This window comes from Choristoneura fumiferana, chromosome 22 (genome assembly GCF_025370935.1).
Source record: "Choristoneura fumiferana chromosome 22, NRCan_CFum_1, whole genome shotgun sequence".
Taxonomy (NCBI): Eukaryota; Metazoa; Arthropoda; class Insecta; order Lepidoptera; family Tortricidae; genus Choristoneura; species Choristoneura fumiferana.
In genome coordinates, this window is record NC_133493.1 from 9,904,694 (window position 1) to 9,927,682 (window position 22,989).

The window sequence follows — 22,989 nt, forward strand, 5'->3', positions numbered from 1 at the left end:
TCCATAGCTTATAAAACCATAACTTATAGAATAAAATTATACAAAAATAGATGCCGGCATAATCGTTTTGCTTTCACGTTTACCTAACTATAAGACCCATACAACCTAATCGTTACTCAGTCACGGGTAAAACACATAGCTTTGATGTTGGACGTTTAATTACCGTATTCTTACATTTAATAGTTACAACTCTAGTAAGATTGTCGGTACCAGGGTGTTTTTGCAAGATTCTGCCGAAAAGCCACTTAGTTGGGGGTAAATCATCCTCCTTCACCAAAACGACATCTCCGACCCTTGGTTCTGGTATCTGATAAGCCCACTTGTATCTATGCAAGCAATGAGTTAGATATTCCGTTGACCACCTCCGCCAAAAGTTTTGCAACATTTTTTGGGTCAGTTGCCAGCGCCTTAGACTGCCCATATAAGATGTTTCATAATTAATCTCTGGGACAGCCACCAAGGCTTCTCCTATTAAAAAGTGGCCAGGAGTCAATGGATTTGGCTCTCCAGGATCATTAGGAAGAACGGATATTGGCCGGGAATTCAAACAAGCCTCTATTTGACATAGTAATGTGGCCATCTCCTCAAAAGTCAGAGTTGAATCTCCTATGACTCTCTTTATGTGGTGTTTGGTAGATTTTATGCCCGCCTCCCAGAGTCCTCCGAAATTTGGACTTCGAGGGGGTATAAAATGCCATGTAGTTCCGTTAGAAGCTAGGCTCTCCGCTATTTCTTGTGTCATATTTGATTTCTCAATATCGAATAAATGTTTTAAGTCTCGAGAAGCCCCGGAAAAGTTAGTTCCATTGTCGCTAAATACCTCTAAACAATGGCCGCGTCTGGACACAAATCGTTTAAATGCCTCCAAAAACCCTCGTGACGTCAAGTCACTGACGACTTCAAGGTGGATGGCTCTCGTTACCATACACACAAATAAGCATACGTAGCCTTTATAAGACCGATGTCCTCTGCCCTTGCTTACCCTCAAATTGATAGGGCCAGCGTAGTCCACTCCGCTGCGTTTGAAAGCTCTATCTGGAGTGACCCTGGCTGACGGTAAGGATCCCATTAGTTGAGTCTGGGTTTTCACTTTCTGTCTAATACATGAGATGCATCCCCGAATATGTTGCTTGACGAGCGTTTTGGCTTTAATTATCCAATAAGCCGATCGCAAATAGTTCAGCATTAGTTGCGGCCCGCCATGTAGTGTTTTAGCATGCGCGTCAGCTACAATAAGTTTGGGTGAACTGCGAATCATGGGGCAAAATTACAGGATGTTTTGTATTTTCCGATTCTTGTGAGTTTCTATTCTACCGCCCACTCTAAGCACACCTTTATCTATGAAGGGAGTCAAAGAAATGAGTTTTGACGACCTTGTTTTTAAGAATCCATTTTTATTAATCTCCGTAATTTCGTCCGCGAACTCCATCCTTTGACATAGTTTTATGCAGCATATCATAGCCTCCTCTAACTCCCATTTAGCTAAAGACTTGAAGGGTTCTTTCGGTTGCTTAACATTTCGTTTTGTGATCCAACGTCTACAGAAAGCTACAACGCGGACGAGCTTGATAAGCGACGAATAATTATTTAGTATTGACTCTGTTACCAGTCCCACGTGAACTTTTGCTGTTTTTTCCATTTCCGTGACGTTATTTTTTAGTTTGGTGTACGAGATAGTTTCATCATGTAAAAATTTTGGACCAAATTTCCATAACTCATGGCCTTCCAATTCTGCTGGTGGGACACCACGCGAAGCGCAATCAGCTGGATTCTCCTTCGTCGGTACGTGAAACCATTGCGACGATTCTAGCGTAGTAAGTATTTCGGAAACCCGGTTAGCGACAAATGTCTTCCAATTACTAGGATGCTTGTTGAGCCAAGCAAGGACTACCGTTGAATCAGTCCAAGCTCTGATGTTTTGCTTTGGAATGTCCAGCACGGTCGCAATTTCCACCAGCAATTTAGCAGCTAAAACAGCACCACAGAGCTCTAAGCGCGGTATACTAATTTGTTTAACGGGGGCTACTCTCGTCTTAGCTCCTATCATAGCTACATCAATTTTACCCGACGCGTTCGTTACTCGGATATACACAACTGCGGCATAGGCCATATTGGAAGCATCACTGAACCCATGCAGTTCCACTACTGCGTTTCTAGAATTTGTGAATATCCAACGAGGAATCCGGAAATTAACAAGTTGGCTTAACTGATTACGGTAAGTCAACCAATCTTCCAGTATGTCCGTCGGCGGTTCTTCGTCCCATCCTATACCAGTAATCCACAAACGCTGTATGAATATTTTTGCTGTTACTAAACAAGGTGCGATCCATCCCAGAGGGTCGAATAACCTCGAGACGTCGGCGATAATTTTTCTCTTAGTTGCAGGTGGTGACAGCGGCGGCAAATTCACCGTGTACTGGAACTCGTCGTGATTTCTTTGCCAGGTAAGTCCTAATATTTTAACAATATCGTCCATTTTTATTTCCAGGTCCCCTTCCAGATATGTGTTCCTTTTCTGTGCATTTTCCTTTTTCATTATCATCTCTAACAATTCAGCTTTATTACTAGCCCATTTTTGCAATATAAATCCCCCTTCTTTTAAGAGAGCTTTCATTTCTTCGTATAACTTTAGTCCTTCTTCTACTGTTTGACAACCAGTCATTAAGTCATCCATGTAGAACTGACTGTTAACTCTTTTTGCAGCAACTGGGTACTCATCGTGGTGATCACTCGCTACCTGATTCAAAGATCTCACTGCTAAGTATGGCGCCGATGCCGTACCAAAGGTTACCGTTAGCAATTTATAATCTTTTATTTCCGTTCCTGGATCTTCGCGCCATACTATTCGCTGGAAGTTAGTGTCATCGTCGGACACTCTTACCATTCGGTACATTTTTACTATGTCTGCAACCAAGCAGACTGGATATTGTCTCCAGCGCATAATAAGGTGACGTAAGTCTGGCTGCAAAGTCGGTCCAATCATCAGCATATCATTCAATGATACTCCATCAGCGTTTTTGCAGGAAGCATCAAATACCACTCTCACCTTGGTAGTGGATTTGTCTTCGCGGATTACTGCGTGATGAGGTAAGTACACAGCTTTATTTCGGTTGTGATCTGGCTCGGTTACCTCTACCATATGCCCTAATTGCTTATACTCGTTGAGTACTTCCGAATATTTTTCTTTCAGCCTTTTATCTTTAGCTAGTTTTCTTTCTAAAGTGTGAAGTCTTTTAATAGCAATTTCACGTGAATTCCCCTTTTCGTTACAGGATGGGACGTTACCGTTAAATGGTAACTTGACCACGTACCTGCCTTGATCATCTCTCCTTGTCGTGGATGCATAAAGATCTTCACATCTTTGTTCCTCAGCAGTAAATAATTTAGGACTAAGCACGGGTTCCGTTTCAATTTCCCAGAAACGTTTTAGTATTTTGTCGTCGTCCTTGACATAAGCGTGTAAAACCGTTGCTACATTACTTGAGTCCACGGTACCAACGGGACCAGACAATATCCACCCTAGGGTAGTGCACTGAGCTACTGGAGCTCCCTTTGGACCTCGTAGCACTCCCTCCTTTATTACCTGACTGTACACTTCGGCTCCAAGTAAAACGTCTATTTTATTCGGAGAAGTATACGTAGGGTCAGCCAGCGTTAGCTGATTAAGCTCAATCCAATCTGAAACTAGTAGTTTCTTCCCTGGAAGATAAGTAGTAATCTTATTTAGGACAAAGGCTTTAATTTCACACTTAAAATCAGGATCAATGAGCGACTGAAATTTTAATAAAACCATATACCTCGACATTACCGATGTCTGATCACTTCCTAATCCTGAAATCATTCCCTTTATTGGTATCTTCTTTAGCCTCAAAGTTTGAACTACCTCTTCTGTCACGAATGACGCCTGGGAGCCCTGGTCGAGCAAGGCTCGAATCACCTGACAGTTACCTGTCTTCGACTCAGCTCTGATCAGAGCTGTGGCTAGCAGTATTTCCTGATTCACGGATCCTTTCGCAAAACAGTTGACTATATGCGTGTTCTCATGTGATGAACTATCTGTTGCAATACAAGTATCTTCTTCAGGAACACCCTCACCTGCTTGATCTACTTTGCTGTAATTGGCAGTTGAGGTTATAACTTCCTTCGGATGAAGCAATGAATGATGTCTGCGCTTACAAATTTGACAATTGGTGGCTTTTTGACAGAATCTTACAGAATGATTGCTACCCAAACAGTTGTAGCATATCCTATTATTTGTAACAAAAGCATGTCGTGTGGCATAGCTTTCAGCAGCGAACCCTTTACAAAAACACAGTTTGTGCGATCCCTTACAATATTCACAAACTAAAGTTGATGCATTAGTAACGTGTAATACATTTGGTTTTGTATAGTTACTGGTGGTAGGCTTCGTGTAGGCATTTGAGGATTTAGGCTCAATAAATTCCAGAGCTCGATAACGACTAGTTAAAAACTCTTTGAATTGTTCAAAAGTAGGCAAGGCATCAGAATCAACATTACTAGCCACCTTGAGTTCCCATTGTTTACGCGACTCCTGATCCAGTTTTAAAGTTAATAGATGTATCACAATAATGTCCCAGGTAGAAATGTCAATACCTAGGTTTGTAAGTGCGTTTAAACAATCAGAAGATGTGTCCATGAGCTCCCTCAAAAACCCTGCGGACTCAGATGTAGCATTTTTTTGACTTAACAGACGTTTCAATATACAGTGCGACAAATATTTTTTATTATTGTAACGTTTCTCTAACTGATTCCAGCATATAAGATAGTTAGCGTCGGACACCGGTGTATACCGTACAAGCTGCTCAGCCTCGCCCGTCAGATAACCCTTTAAATAATGAAGTTTCTGCACATTATCTAATGATTGGTTGTTATGGATCAGCGATATAAACAAATCTCTAAAAGTGGTCCACTCTGTATACTTTCCCGAAAAGCTAGGTATGCTAATCTTGGGTAATCTGACTTGGTTTGGCTTTACACTTAAGTCATCTTGACCTACATTAGGACTCGATTTGGTACACAAAAACCTTGCCAAAACATTTTTCAACTCACATTTGTACTGTGTAAATGTCTCCTCAGCCTGATCATACACGTCTGCCGTAACATAATCATGTCCACTCAACAGTTTGGAATCTACAGTTTGAATAAGTTCCTTATGACCCACTTTAAAGTCGACCCACAATTGCTCCAAAGCTTCCAATTTGCTCTCCACATATATCTTAGTAATGCGTTCCTTAGGAGCTTTTCTAAAATTTGTTTTCGCCTTACAGATACGATTGTACACATCGTTTTGAAAATTAATCAAAGATTCCATCATGAGACACAAATACAATAAATTAACTAAATAAAGCAACCAAATAACCCTAGTTTCAATGATGCAAATGCAACACTTAAAAAACTCAATTTATAAAATTACTTGTAAAAATCAATATTACAAGTATAATTATTAAATCTGCCAAAGAAATGTTTCAAGTTCACCCCAAATTTAAAAATTTCAAGTTATACTTACAATTAAAACCTTAAGTTTACAAGTTTTTTAATCTCGCGTAGAACTTAGAAAATTAATGATGTCTAAACAATTTCTGCAAAATTTTACAAGTGTTTGAAAAGTTACCCATGCTAAGGAGAATCGGGCGTGGATTCCCCGTTCCGTCGTTTTTTTACTAATTATTCTAAGTCCTAAATTCTACCAAGCTAATGTAAACAAAGCTACTTTTCACAAATTAAATTAACAGTTCGAAGTTCCGATTCGATATTCCACAATGAAGTCTTTTTACTTTCTTGAGAACAAAGTCAAATTTCGCGCACCATATAAATTCAAAGTACTTACGATTTTATCTCACTCACTAGCACCATCACTCATTCAATGTCACGTGACCCGATGTGTAGACTGCGCCTCCCTGATCTCCGTAACAGCTGTAGTGCAAGCTGTCCGCCGCACTGCGAGCGTCACCAGATGGCGCCACCGTCGCAGCCTGCTGCTTAACCGCGGCCCTCTGAACAGCGATCCACTGCTACTATGGGCTGGCGCGGTGCGAAGTAGTGTATTCACTGCACTCACACTGAACTAACACAATAGCCACAACTCACTGGCTATCCGATTCGATAGGACCATGTTTAATCGGGTACCTATAATTCCGAAAGAGTGAGAAATATAAACTCGAACATATATCAATACAGATTATTTATTCTCCGATTCTCAAATTAAAATTAAAGTTCACTTGCCCTTATACAATCTGAGGCAGACAAACGATAGCGCGATGTAGAAATGCGCTCTGAAGTTAAAGCGCCATCTAGCGCAAGTAATGAACTAAACTATACTTAACAAAAGGATATAGTTGTCTTTGGCCCTTGTGAATAGAATAGAATAGAATTTTGCAAAAGATGCGTTGCGAGGAATTTGTTTTATTATACACACACACACTGACACTCACATATATTTTGCATAAACTTAGCTAGGTATCATAAAGTCGCGGGTGAGCAAAGAAATTATTTTAGTTCATTACTTATCCTCGCTCCGCCGAGCTGTTTCCACTGGATGCGCTGAGCGAGGACAGGTAAATAAAGTCTTTCTATTGATTCATGGCAAATGCGAACAAGTTCCTTGATGGAACGCAGCCTTAAAGCAACTCAACCCCAATAAAAGTAAAGCAGAAGACAACAGCTTTTTAACCCCGACGAAAAGAGGGGTTGTTATTTCTAACACAACAAAACAAACGATCAAATTTTACAAGAGCTAATAAATAAAATCAAATGAACCCCTCCCATCAAGCATTAAGCGGTCAATAACAATCGAGTGTCAACAAAACCTCGTCACATCAGAAAAAACGATTTTTGGCCGTTGGAGAAATTAAAACACACAACGTTGCCCTGTTACAAATCTAAAAACACCTACATTGTTTATCCGCGAGAGACCTTGTTAGCTTGGTTTTTCTGAAACATTTTATTGCTCAGGTAGAAAAAGGTTTTATTTCCAACACGTGACCAGACGGAAATTTTTTATTGACAGTATTTTTAAAGGGTTCTGTACCGTTAGAGAAAAACTGAATCTTCATAATGTTTCGTTGTTCGTTACTCTCTTCGATCATCAATATCTACTCTACATTGTCGGTCTGTAAAGATTATTATTCAACAACCCGGCGCTTTATGTCCACTTTGCGGTACAAGCTCTTGCAACGGTAATATATATAAGCAGAATTAAATTATACAGTAGGATGGTAGAGCCGGAGATGAGAATGAAGACCGGTATAACTTCCCCGATGACTGGAGGGAGATAAGACAAGGGTTTAGAGCAATCTCGAGGAACCCTAATCGGGACACATGTTTTTGGAGTGTAGAATTTAATGGGCTCCAAAAAATTTGTATGCAAAAGTGTCCGTCGAAAGTTGTTAACGCATTCACCGCCAACTGACTTCCACAGGCGCCACCAACGCAGATGTGCGTTCAAAATGTATGAATAGTTATGACAGCAGGACTGGGCGAAGTTCTGAAAACGCATATGTGCGTCGGTGGCAGTGAATGCGTTAAATAGAAGGTTGGGCAAATGGTTAGGACATGTACCTACTAATTTTTAGATGCTAGTGACGTATCTTGACGAAGTGTTTGCCTTACAAAATAATGCTACCTAGGTATTAAGTTAGTTACTAATTGAATCAATAATATTGTAAATCTGTTAAAAAATATATATGTCTCCAATTGTTACATTATTATGTTAGATATTAGATGTAAATGATTAGATGTTTGTTACTCCATCACGCATATAATGACTCAACGGATTTGGATGAAATTTGACTGCAGGGACAGTTATATAACTAAATTAGGTACTTATTTTAAATGCAATAAAAATGATAAAAATGCGCTGTCGGACTACTACTAGATGACAAAAGCCTATGACAAAGTCTCAATTATACTGTTAAATAAGTTACATGGCATAGGAATTATTGCTCATAAATGGTTCGCCTCCTATTTAAAAAACCGAGAGCAGTTTACAGAAATTGAATATTTTGATTATGAAACGGGTATAATAGAAAGTACCTTTCTGTTCTGAAAGTAAACCTCTAAACGCTTCAATCCCTCAAGGTAGTGTTATCGGATGTTTTTTATTTTTAATTTACATAAATGATCTCCCAAAAGTTATGAACGAGCCGTGTATCTTATTTGCTGACGATATCTCTCTTCTCACATGTCAAAACAATTCTAACTAACTAACAACATTAAACTCTATATTCGAAAAAACTAGTAACTGGATGAATGACGAAAACCTACAAATTAATTATGAAAAACTAAAATAATGACTTGCTACACGCATCAAAAACCCCCATTAGACCTAAATTATTCCAACAAACCAACAAACATTTTAAATTAGAGGTGGTTGGCGAGTTTCCTCTGCTTGGACTATTAGTTGATACCCATCTAAATTGGAAGTCACGTACTAAAAAGATAGAGGTAAACTGTCTAGCTTTGCGTACGCTCTACGAGAGATTATGAAGTCCACTTACTTAACCGCTGCTCTTGTAACCTAATATGCCTATACCCACGCGTGGCTCAGCTACGGTATCATCTTATGGGGTAATAGCACAGATGCACAGACACTTTTTACTGCACAGAAAAAACTGATCTGAAACCTGCAAGCCCCATTTCCAAGCACATAAAATACTGACAGTACCTTCCATTTACATGCTAGAAATATTCAAGTTTGTTCACAAATACCCTGATTACTTCATACAGAGAGATAGTCAACAAAGCACCTACTTACTACGCCACAGAAATAAATTAAAATTGCCTCCATCCTATCTCAAAATTCATTCACACAGTACTTACGCCATGACTGTAAAAGTATACAAATAATTACCTACCCAAATATAATCAAAACAAAAGATAAAAAAATTATACGACTACTAAAAAAAATTTTTAACTCCAGAAGTGTTATTATAGTCTAAATGAATATTTAGAAGGATAAAGAAAAATTGTTAACCTATTATTACTATTATTATTGTAATTCAAGATAATCTCATTGCATTAAGTTCTAAGTTTATGTTATTACTAGATAAATGTATAGTTTATTTAGATACCTACATAAAGTTAATTTAATAAGTGTTCTTAAACCAATTCCTAAGATGACATGGGTTAAAATAGCATTTAATATGGTTTTGTATACTTAAGTTAATTAATGTAATGTAATGTACTAGTCTTCCTTCTTTCTGTAAAAAAGTTGCCTGGAAGAGATCGCTCTTAAGCGATAAGGCCGCTTATTGCTCACCTTGTAGATGTTTTTTTCTTGTGTATCTGTTTTCTGTATCGCTTACTATGTCTGGTGTCAATAAAGAGTCTTGTATTGTTTGTATTGTATTGTAATTAATTTTAAATTGCCACGCCCAACAGGGCATCATTTTATTTTTTTTGTAAAAGGTGTTGCAATAAATAAATAGTGAATACTGAACGGTTCAGCGGAAACGTAAAAGGAGTTTAAATTTTTCTTTATTGTTATTACGGCATATACGAGTACGGACGTACCTACCTACTGTATGAAGTGTTCCGGAAAAATGAATTTGATGCGTCGAAGAAAAGCAGAAGAATGAAGGCATATAGCAATTTGATAAAACTATAGTGTCTATCCTCTATTGAGCAAAGTAATAAAAAAAATGTCTCGTTACTATTTTTTTATTTTGACGTAAAATTTAATGAATCTATTAAAAAGATTGTTAGATTTAAAAGATTTATTGAAACATAATTACATAGCATGCTTTAAAATAATTAGATCGTAACGCTGCAGCAGTATAGAACTGTGTCGCAGCTTTTACGCCACCTCGGGATATGGAGAACAGTTATGTGTTTCTAAATAATACATTTATAGGTTAGTAAGTGAACATTTATTTATTAAACATAGATGATAGATCAAAGTCTGTAAAGTAAGTTATAATAATGGTAAGTAGAATTTCATTCGCGCACCCGCTCGGCTCGTGCTTTTTATATTTTGGTCACAGTTGAACCTAACACGGTACTCCTCGCTGCGCTCGTCGTCGCACCTAACTTTCCGATTGAATGAATCAGACTTCAGCTAGCCAAGAATCAGTTGTAATCAAATTGCCCAACGATCATGTAGCAATATTAATAATGCCCGGACAATGTGATAGATAAGATAAATAATGAAGTTAAGATAATAATTAGGTATCACTTTACCCAGTACCTATGGTTTGTCATTATTCATAATGCCCTTATTAATCGCTTGGTCTATAACATAACCTGGGCCCTGGGCCCTGAATGGGCCCTGTGTAGGTTATGTTATGTTATGAAGCAAATAATTAAAATATAGATCGTAATTCGTAACTACTAGTCCACATTAGTTGAGCAACTTTTAAAAATAATTTTAAAACACATTATGAAAATAATGGATTTTGTTTTTAAATCTAAGGTTTATTACAAGTTAAAGAACGTATTAAAGTGAAATTAGATAAAATAGGATCAAATGCAGTTATATCTCGTGGGACGCACCCAGTAAAAGTACGTCAATATCTCTATAACCCTATTCAAAATGAACCAAGGTGAAGTATATTAAAGGCATCCGTAGATCAAAGAAGCATCCAAGGGGCTACACACTGAAAGGGGTTAAACAGCATTCCAATCATATTAACATGCCTTAGTGGATAAGGGTTCAAAAAATATTATATTCACGTCCTAAATTAGAGATGGGTTGGCTCTAGAAAAAAATATTCAAATATTTTCCCATATACACTCCTCTATCTGCTTAGTAAAATTTCCACCTCATATCTGGCATATTTATGTCCCACGACTGGACACGAGCTTTCTCTCATATTAAAAACTACCCACTCGCGCACCAAGAGTCGCGTACCTTACCAATCGTGGATACCTATCTCTGAGTATCCAGTCAGAGCTCTGAAACGAGGTGACAATCCAGTAAATAGTTTTCGTATACCTATGTATACCTATTTACATACTTATAAGTGAAGCTAATAATATATGCGCGTTTAAAGCATTACGCAATTTGTCCTATAATTAACGAAAAGCATAATTTTGTCGGCAGTTCACTTCACCAAATTATAATGACGGAGCTACTGGGTATTCATCATGGATACTCGTACTAGGTATACTTTATAACAAAAGTAAAACATAATATCTGACCTGTATTTAAGTGGCGGGCAATTATTTTCTTTACTTGCCTATTAATAACTTTAGCTTGAATCTAAAACACATGAATTATCATGAGTCGTGCGAGCAGAGCGGTGGCGCGTAGTGTGCGTGTTGCGGCAGCCGCCGAGTCGCGTGCTCCCGAGAGGAAGGGCTACGAAATAGCTCGAAACATGTCGAGCTAAACTCGGTTTAAGAACGTGAGTCTCACGTAGTTACATGTTCAAAATCACATGAATTAAGTATAATCTGTTCTCAGGACACTTAATGAAGGTAAAAGAAGTCAAGCAGAAGTCCGACTGGCGCACTAAATGTGCCGTACAAATATAAAAACAAAATATAAGTATTTATTTCGTATTATTTCTATAAAAAAGAAAGTTATTATTGCGGATTAGTGTTTTTGAATTTTTCCTTTAGGTACACGTGTAGACATGCAGCTTCTTAAAAGCTAAAAATCTATACATTTATTTTCCAAAAACTGTGTGTAACGCATTAAGTTAATTGCTCAAAAAAGAGTTCAGGCAGCAATTGTGGTTAAAGAGAACCTATAATATTTTTGAAAAAGCTATCTAATACCCCACGCCATGGGATTAGATAAGTCAAAAATGTATATGTATGTACTTTACGTGTTAGTACCATAATACAATTTTGCAGTTAATAACATTAAAATACTGATGCAAAGTAACAACTTTCTAGCATTATCCAAGCTAAATCGTGGAGGAGACGGACGGACGGACATGGTGTAGCTATAGGGGTTGTAGGACGACGGAACTCTAAAAACGTGTACGAATTAACGCATTCACTGCCACCGACGCATATACGCGTTTTCAGAACTTCCCCCCAGTGCCGCAGTCATAATTATTCATACATTTTGAACGCACATGTGCGTCGGTGGCACCTGTGGTCAGTCAAGTCAAGTCAGATAGCAGTCAATACGTTAATAGGAAGAGAGTCGAACAAATGGTGACATCAATTCTGGAAGGAAATGTACTAACAAATATTCTTCTATTATTGGTTTTATGGTTGTTACAGGCGAGTTCATAAACTTGTGAGTAAAAATTTGATCAAAAATATCGGAACACGCTTCTACGCCGTTAACAATAACTACGTTTGTTCAGATATTTTTGATCCAATTTTCGCTCACGAGTTTATGAACTCAACTGTAGCAATTTGTTTGCCACCCTTCAATATTTCTCGTAAGTGCGCTCCAGACCGCAATCACAAATAATTTATTTAGGTTAAATGAGAATACAGAAGCTCTAGTATATCTGTGTCTATTCGTTGACCTATATCACTGTAGATTTGGCAAGCGCTGCCTACAAAGGCGCTAGTCATGTTAAGTACCTTTTTCTGCGCATCTAGAGTTCAGTGACAGAGTAATAAAGTAATAAATAAACAAATAACATAATTTACAGCTGTACTCAGACTATATGAGTATACTAGCTGTTGCCCGCAACTCCGTCCGCGTAGTATTCGTATATCGGTATTCTGCGGGAATTATGCAATTTTTTGGGATAAAAACTATCTGTATACCAAAACTCATCTAAATCCGTTCTGTAGTTTAACGTGATGAAGTAATAAACATCCAAACATCTTCACAAACTTTCACATTTATAATATTAATAGAATTAGGAAGGATGTATGAATACTAGCTCTATCCTGTGAATTGCTTACTGGACTATGGTGCGACACTGGGACGTTTATTTTACCTTCTTTCGAAAAAAGAAAAAGAAAAAAAAAAGAGAAAGAAAAATTATAATGTAATCATAATGACAGCTGGTAGTGAAATAGCACCATGAGCGTAGAGTAAGAATTCAAGAAGAATTACTGATTTTAGATCAACTGATTTTTTTTAAATAATGAAGGTTAAGAAATGCAATGAATTAACTTTAAATGAAAAGTATTTTTGGGGTGTCTGAGGTTTTCAGATATTTCATTATCACCTTGTTTATTTTATACATCAATAGACACTCGAAAAACACGAGCGAATATGAGTTTTGTTCTAATTACTAAATATAAGTCCGGTTAAACCGAAATTTAATTAAACACTCCGTACGTATTTGCAAAGTTTCGTTATAAACCCGTGTGTTGTTTGTTAATTAGAACGAAACTCCGTTAATTTACGTGACTAATCTATAGGTACCTTATAAAATTTTCACGTCAAAGAAATTTGTGTATTTATTAGTTTAATGTCTCATATTGTACCTGAGTCTACAGGTCTTCCACTATGAGTATATAACTGGCACTTGAGGTATTCCATCTTAGGCCTCTAGGTTGGCAACGTATCTAGGTACTTAATACAAATTGTGTTTAGTGCAAATTCGTTTATTCGTAGCATTGTTCGTAGATTGGTTACTGGTTTACACTGTAGCTCCACACGATAATTGACGGTACTAATGTTTGTAATTAATCCCGAAAAAGGTGAACTCGTTGGCATTTATTACATTTTATATTTTTTCATGATATTCGCACAGTCTACAGTCGGCAAGTGACAAAGTCTCGATTTGGAAATGGCAAGTGATACCTGAATATACTCAAGAATGTTACTTAAAGCAGCTGAAATAAACAAGTACATTGGTCTAGCGAGCGCAAAGCGCATACGAAGCATCTCCTTTTCAGCGTGGGCAAAAATGCTATCGTATGTTTGTCCAAAGGGGGGGTTAGGATATTTGCTCATAATCGTCATTTCCTAGTAGCAAGATTTTCATTCGAATACTCTCTTATTCTTAATTTATACCAGACGTATTTATTCCTTACATGATTTTTCCATTGAAAGTGCAGCCGATGTCCGTCTAGTTTCCTCTACAACTCGCATGTCTCAAGTGATTCGCCGGTGTAATTTTGTGAGCAGCATTTTTTTTCATAAAACTGACCCGTTTCACAATCAATTTCACCATTTCTTTTTGTCACATGGTGTAGGATAGATAAGGGTTGAAAGAGATGGTGAATGCGATCACAAACGTCAGAGCGTTAAAATAAGGCCAGAATAGTTATGATTAAGTCCCGAGATAAATTAGTTTGTGGTCTTAATTAATTTATAACTAAACCTCAACTAACTCTTGTGTAAAGTTTTAGAATGAATTAATAATACAAACGGTGCTGGTTTATAATTAATTCATATACGATGTCGTTTGTCACTTGAAATAGACAATAATAGACATAGACCAGCAGCTTTTGAGACGGGAAAATAAACACACTAATATTATAAATGCGAAAGTTTCTAAGTCCGTTTGTTTGTTTGTTACCTTTTCAAGTCTAAACCGAACCGATTTAGATGAAATTCGATATATGGATAGTTTGGATCCCGGAATAGGACGTAGAATAGTTTTTATCCCAGAAAACTGCAAAGTTCCCGCGGAGTAGTGACAAACGAATTCAACGTGGACGGAGTCGCAGGCATCGGTTAGTATTATGCAGAACCATCATTTCTAAACACTTTTAGTTTTAACCCTTAAAATACATACTTAACAAAATCCACTCAAAACAACATAAGCAATCATAACTAACAATAAACAGCCTTAATTTACCCCAATCACAGTGAACGAGGGGTAATTTAACTGACTTTGATTGTGACAAGGACACGCTATTATTCATTTATACTTTGTGAATGCCAGTTTCAGTAAAGGGATACAGATCAGATCAGATCAGATCAGTCAGATGACCAACTGATTAGGATGATTAGGATTACGTACAATTTTACCAAAGTTCAAGGAAGAACTTAACTTTATTTCGACAATCATTTATGTTAGTTTTATTTGCTCCGCCCGCGTGGTATTCGGTTATCGCGCGCTGTTCTCTCGGGAACTGTGCATTTTTCCGGGATAAAAAGTAGCCTATGTCACTCTCAGCCCCATAAACTATCTCTATGCCAAAAATCACGTCGATCCGTCGCTCCGTTACGGCGTGAAAGACGGACAAACATACAAACACACTTTCGCATTTATAATATTAGTATGGATTCGTAATTATACTACTTGCATACCTTTAGCCATTAAATCTTGCATAATATAGTTAAATAATAAATCGGAAAGGACAATGGGCAAGTTTGTATGGGCAGTGTCCCCGCCCTACAACAGAAACGAAACATGTCTCATTTAATAGATCTTGGCAACCTTGATTTTTTACTATGACGAGGATCGCCCTATGTATGGGGTTCTACTTTTAGTTTTACCTATTATTGCTAGTAACATAATGTTTCTGTAACCTTCTTCCTGTAACTTTCAATGTAATGAGCAAAAAAAAACCCATACATAGGGCGATTCTCGTCATGGTAAAAATCATCAGGTTGCATGAGACATTTCTGCCCATAGTCCTTTGGCGGAGTCCCCGCGAGAATCTGCAAAAATTAACTAAAACATGCCCAATTTGATGTTTCTCAACTTAACCGTTTGGAGATTTTGGGATAAAGTCCCAAAATCTAAACGGCCTACAAAAGCAGCCTACGTGTTATTCCTAATATCAAACTATCTAATACCAAAGAAATGTCATCGGAATCCGTCCAGTTTTTTAACCCCCGACGCAAAAAAGAGGGGTTTATAAGTTTGACCGCTATGTGTGTCTGTGTGTCTGTATGTCTGTGTGTCTGTCTGTGGCACCGTAGCTCTTAAACGGGTGGACCGATTTGAATGCGGTTTTTTTTATTTGAAAGCTGGTTTTCTAGCGATGGATCTTAGACATGATTTATCAAAATCGGTTCAGCCGTTTCAAGATCATCAGCTCTTTTGTTCGCTGTGGAGGAATCTTAGACGCATAATGGATATTTACTTTACTTTAAAACATATTTGGGACCTAAAATTTGAAACACCCATGTATGCTATATAGCTATGCAAGATTATGGAATTCTCGGCCTGATGCTGCAGCCAGGATATCCAGAACACTAGTAGGTACGCTCTTAATAAAACTTAGCAGATATATCGTGTTTGGGTTCGTTTTGATCAGTATTTTAGTATCGCACACGCATTTGCAAACATTCTCATTTATAATAAGATTACCTAATATGAATCCTAGATCATTGAAATAAGTAAATATGTATTCATTTACAGGAACACAAATAGTCATAGCTCATGCACAAATGACTAAGGTAAGGTGTGTTAATTGACAAACGCACGCTTTACTATCTCCTATCATTATGGGCCTTCTGAGAGATGCCGACTCTTGGTCTAGACTCTTCGATCGAACGAAGTTCCCGCAAGATACGTAACTTAACCCTTAACCCGTCTGATCTAATTTTAACCAGTAGGTCAATTCCTGGTTATCGCAAGACAAATTTCTATCACGGCATTCCCCGAAATATCAACTGTGAAATAATTTTCTGGTGATGATTTATCAATTTTTAGTTTTTTTTATAGCCTTAACGCCCGCCTATTTTTTTGTATAACAGATCCGATTTAAATTATGTCCAGAGAGCGGAATTGTCATGGCATTTTTCTATTGCTAAGTCGTAATTTACTACTCGTAAAGTCTATATTCCTATATTAGAAAGCAAACTCTTTATTGTGCAAAAGAAAATAAATAAAAATACAATAAAAAATTACACAATTATATGGGTAGGTTTTTAAGCCTTAGTTTGTAGGTATAGGTTTAAGTTGTTTTTTTTTTAATTATTTTTTATTGTATTTTTATTTATTCCTATTTGTATTTTACTTTTACACTTCCTTAAAAATCCAATATCCGTAACCAAAACCGAAACTATCGGATAATCCGTAATAAATTAAAACCGGAAACGTAACCGAAACCGGTATTATGTTTGACATATATCCGTATCCATATCCAGATCCGAAATGTTACATCCCTAACATCCGTGCTCGAAGCTATCTAGAATAGATACATGATCGAATGGATCATTTTGTAAGAAAAGTTTTTTTTTTGAAATCTAACGACTTGGATGATTTATTTTGCGAGGGTTTGGCCTAGCATGGCACCAGACTGGGAGGTGTAGAGATGGATTGAGATGAGATGAGACGCTGTAAGTATGTACCTACTAGAAGTAAAAAAAAATATTGCTTTCTTAAACATGGCATTCAGAAAAATGTATCGTGCTGGCCTAAAACAGAAGTAAAAATATGAAATGACAAAGGGAATGTCCTTAATAATGAAATACTGCCATAGTTACTCACTTATAAGACGGGTAAAACTGCTAATGAAAATTCGGATATATTTCCTAAAATTTCCTTACTTTTGCGGAACGAAAACTAATTGCACTCGGAGTGGTTCTTTGTAATTGCTCAAAAAAATATGTTTTTTTTTATTTACTTATGTACTTACGTGTCATTACAATATTTCCAAAATCCCAAAAACGCACTTTGCACAAGCCACACATTTAAAAAAAACACGACCCACGCGCCAGCTTAGCGCAATAACGCACTCGACCGCACAATTACATCGTTAACCATCCCTCACTAATTCAACACACTTTACAACCACACAAACACACTTTTCGTAGCCGCGGGGTGCGGTTTTCATAAAGAAAATTGGGTTACAAAAACAAAAGACGGTGTCAGCTACGGCGTAGCGGGCGGCCGCTACGAATACGTGCTACGAACTGCCGTAGCGGTTGGTGGGAAAGAGGGCTTTTGCGCACGGAATGTACTACCCATCGCTTCAAGCGCTTTTGGCGGTTCCGTCGTCTAACAGTAGTCGGTTTCTAAGGTGATAAATAAACAGTAGCGCTGCATCTTGTGAAAGAAAAATCTGTGTTTGTGCAGTGTCAAGTTCAATGTGTGACATCCCTATTGGACTGTAGTAGGGTTGTGTTCAGTGTCACAAATAGGTGAGTTATATGTGTATCGATTAAGGCCGCAAATAAAATGAATAGTTGGAAGTTGACACGAACAAAGAAATACAATGTGTTCTTTGTCTGTTGAAAGAAAATTAATGTTATGAAGGTTTTTAATGTAAATGTCTTTAAAGTACCTGTACACCTAAAATTATACAGTTGCTATGTTGAGGAGCGGTGTCTCTTAACACAAGCATATTAATGCTTAAAAAGAGGCACCAACTCAGCTTTGGTGTTAAGTCTTAAGTTAATAAGTAATAATAATCCCAGCCTATATACGTCCCACTGCTGGGCACAGGCCTCCTCTCAGAATGCGAGGGCTTGGGCCGTAGTTCCCACGCGGGCCCAGTGCGGATTGGGAACTTCACACACACCATTGAATTACTTCGCAGGTTTGTGCAGGTTTCCTCACGATGTTTTCCTTCACCGAGTTAATGAATAAACTATTTTTTTTTTTATAACCCGAAACATTTCTAATTTAAAATAGTATTCATTGTGTTTCGAAGACTAAAAGACCAATAAGCCAGCCAAGGCAATAATACGAGCGTTTCAACCGTCTCATTTTTTTACACTTTTTGTAAAAATATCCGAATATTCTGATACAGTTTTTCCCCCGTGTGGTGTCGGGCTAGAATTACACCTCTCCATTTCTCCCGTGAATGTCGTTGTCGTAAGAGGCGACAAAGGATATAGGTTAAGGTATACCTTAAGGGACGGGCTAGCAACCTGTCACTATTGTACCTTTTTTTGGTAACGTTTCGTGTGCTCTGCCTACCTCAATTGGGAATACAGGCGTGATGTTTGTGTGTGTGTGTGTGTGTGTGTGTGTGTTTTAGTTACCTATCAGGCAGAAATACAGGAAATAGAATCCAATTCTTCTTCATTCCGTGATGCGTGCTTCTCCAAGCGCTGTCGACATAAAGAAAGTTTCTCATACAAAGATTCCATCGCTGTTCAATGCGGCAACGCGGTGAGTGTACCTATCAATTGGGCACCTTTGTACCTGGTATGGCGCGAGGCGGGTTATTTGACTGATTGTGTGTGTGTGTGTGCCTATTTGTCTTACTTTTCTATTATTTAATTGAATTTATGTAACTTGATATGTTTTATTTAATAAATATTGACAATCAAAGCGTTGCATTTCCGAAAAATTCAAGGTAGTTATCGTAAATTTGTTAAACACGTAGTAAATATTCTTTTGCCTTTTTACGCTGTTGCGTTATATGTTATATCATATCACTCACAATCCAAAAAGTGTAATACTAAACAAATGCTACTAATAACCGGCCAAGAGCGTGTCGGACACGCCCAAAATAGAGTTCCGTAGCCATTACGAATGTATTGAAGAAATGAGAGACCGTAAGCAAGAAATTTGCATATCATAACTTCCCTATTATATGTTCAGAAACGACTAACAAATGGCCTTTATTAAGAAACCTGGTATCTGCGGGTGCATCTTAATGTTTACATTAAAGTACCGGTAATACTTCTTTTAACAATGCATATCTGTACATATTGTAGAAAACTTATGACATGCATGTAGATAATAATTATTATTATAAACAAAACTTTAGTTTTTTATTATCTGTTTTATTTAAGCCTTGGTAGGTACTACAAACTAGTTATCAGTAACACTAACTTAAAAATACAGGCCATATCTGAACATATTATAGAAAACTTATGATATGCATGTAGATAAAGTTATGTATGCGGCTATACATAATTAGGCATTAAAACACTCGTGTGATCTTATTATGAAACTCGCCTTCGGCTCGTTTCATAAAACCACGCTCGTACTTTAATGCCTCTCATTATGCACCAGCCACATAAATAACTAGTAATTGTACCGCATCCACACCATATCGTTTTATAAAATCCTTCTATTCTACTGGACTCCTTTCTTCAGTATAAGCCTGAGGAAACTGATAGCAGTTGAAACGCTCGCAGAACTACCAACTGTTAACTGTATACATATGGCCGTTCGTCAACTGGCAAAAATTCAAAAGTAGTTCAGCAAATTCTACATTAGTTGCTGGCAATACTGACGCGCTGTATTAAGCCGTCCATACTAACGTACCTACGGGTGACACTCTTTTCCGGCCCGAATAACACCGACATGGAAATACCGGCCCTGTTTTTTGTGTACACGCCCATGAGCTTCTGAGCTAACTGACAGGAGCTTCTATGGGCGTGTACACGAAAAATAGGGTCGGTATTTCCATCCCGGTATTATCCGGGACGGGAAAGAGTCACCCCTAACGTACGACTTGTTGGTGTGTTGGTTCCACTTGGCGTTGGCAGATACGATACATTAAAATGACACAATCATGGACAATACCCTATAACTTTGCGCTGTATGAAATCAATGTTCAAGAAGAAAATCAGCTAACATGTTTGCTCGTCCGTTTTACTTGTAAAGCAAATACACTGGTCAACTGACGAAGGACCTAAATAAACAACACGGAACATTTGGCAAGAGGACGGGAGAAATAAATAAAGACGTCGAACTAAATGAGTAGGTTTATCTCAAGTTAACGGAAATTAAAGGGCAGTGTAGGAACAGTGTAGGTATGCATGCTTACCAGGTGTGGCCTCTAATAGGAGCAAATAATTAAAACATATATCATACTCGTCAGACTGGACAATATTAGTTAAGCGACTTTAAAAAAATGGGATCTTAAGTCTGCTTTCAGACACGGCGGGAGTCACGTGGTTTTAGCACATCGTCTCTTTCTCAAGCAATACTCTGTAAAGAGACGGTGCGCTCAAAACCGCGCGATTCCCGCCGTGTCTGAACGCAGCCTTAGATTTTCCTTTTGTCATACAAATTAAATAGTGTTATCTTATCAATGTACACCATCCTAGAGTCCAATTGAAGTCGCTTGTCACGCTACAAACATCAAACATTTTGCTATACCTACATTGCTTCTTCGAATAAACTTTAAAGTGTAATAGAAATAAACACATAAGATTGTCTAACGCTATAGTTTATAGCTTTTGTTGCAACTGGTTAGATGTTTTAAATGCTCCCCACATTGGTATATAAAAAATGTTATAAACACCGCATAGCAATTGCATATTGCAAATGCAAATTTGTTGTATAACATTTTAAAAGTTATATAACACTAGAGTTTCGGCTTCGCACGCGTAAACTATTCGATCTGTTAGTTACAATTGAAATTCCGGGATTTTACAAAATTTCCCTGGGAATTCCCAAAATGTATATAACTGTCTTCATTGAGGTTATGTAAACAACAACTGTCCAAAATTTCATGACTAAGCCTAGCGGTTGTTATTTCCAGATTTATCTCTATCCCGTGGGAATATCGGAATAAAAAGTAGCCTATGTTTTGTTCCAGATGTCCAGCTATCTACATACCATATTTCATCCAAATCCGTCCAGCCGTTTCAACGTGAAGGAGTAACAAACATAAACTCACTCACAAACTTTCGCATTTATAATATACTCGTACTAAGTAGGTAGGATAATATTTTAGTAGGATTAGTAGGATTATAACAATGTATAACATTTGTTACAATTAGTTATAAAGCGTTTTGTAACATTTATAACAGCCAATGTGGGAGCACCATTAGGTCCCTTAGTCGCCATTCACGACACTCTCGGAAAAGGCTTCCAATTCTAAAACCAGCCACGGCACGGACAATTGCCATTACCTACCGCAGCTAAAAAAATGAGATTTTTTTACAGTAAAATTCAGATAATTTGTGAATAGGGCAGATAATTCCATTACCGCCCGACTCGATGATCTCCAGACGTCGTTCTAGGCTTTTGTGATCAGCGAAAGTAATCTACGTTTACAAAAACCCAATGTAGAACCCTGTCGCAGTAAGCCGACGTTCTACCTGCTAAGGACAAAAGTGCGATATTTACTGTGAAATGGTGCGCCGGGGGGTCATAGTCTGACTGGTTTGCGAGTGAGCGTTCGAGCAGCTTGCTTTCAATTATTCTTACGTCCACTTGCAGGCTTTTTAATCTAGGTTTAAGTGGTCTTAAGTCCTGTCAGATCCATACAAGAACTGTCAGTTTAAGCCTTAAATCGAGATTTAAAAAAGTCTACAAGTCGTCCTTAGTCTATTACGGCGAGATAAGCAAGAAATGTCTTAATCGAATGTTGCTTTAAATTTGCGTGTCACGGTTTTTAGTAATAACTAGTTTTCGCCTGCGATTTCTTCTGCTTCTTCTAGTTTCTGTGCCTACAAATTACATATTAAGCTTTTTCCGCCGCAAAATATATACCTACTAGCTGTTGCCCGCGACTCCGTCCGCGTAGAATTCATTCATCGTTATCCCGCGGGGACTTTGCAATTTCCCGGGATAAAAACTATCCGTCCTTCCCCGGGACTCAAATTATCCGTATACCGAATTACATCTAAATCAGTTCAGTGGTTTAGACGTGTAACAAACAAACAAACTTTCGCATTTACAAGATTAGTGGGATATTCGTTTTCAAAGTCATGGTCTACATGCCAAACTGCAGCAGTTTAATCGTGTTTGAACCACAAACAAACCCACAAGCCTACAAACTTTCTAATTTCCAATATATGTATAGGATTTATTAAAATATTAGGTATATCAAAATAATTTTATGCAATAGTACCTACTTAGTCGCTAATGGCGCCACCTTTAGTTTTTTTTTATTTTCATAAGTTTCTCAGTATTGTATAGTATAGGTTATGGGCCCAGGTCATAATTAATTCCATTAAAACAAAGTCATTTCGTAGGTATATATCAAGAATATCGTCTTAAATTTTATCTAGAAGACATTTACAATTCTACACCGACGAGCAAGGAAAATCGGATCACTTAAGTATTGTATAACATTGGTTTTTTTTACTAACGATATACACCTACAAGTCAAATGAAGTTAATTTCTCTAAGACACCTAACTCATTCATTCTGTTTAAAAGATAATCAAGAGTTAAGATAATTAATTATTAGCAGTAAAACAGCGTAAAGATCCTTAATCTACGTTTTTTTTTCAAAGTCCCTAATTACTGTTTAATTCACACATATTTAGCAAAAGAATGTT

The 22,989-nt window shown here is 37.5% G+C and overlaps 1 protein-coding gene across 1 annotated transcript in view; it reads left to right on the forward strand.

Moving 5' to 3' along the window:
* The window catches only part of LOC141440316 (uncharacterized), a 76,059-nt gene that overhangs the window by 6,328 nt on the left and 46,742 nt on the right, over nucleotides 1–22,989 (forward strand). The gene's annotated exons all lie outside the window — the stretch shown is intronic.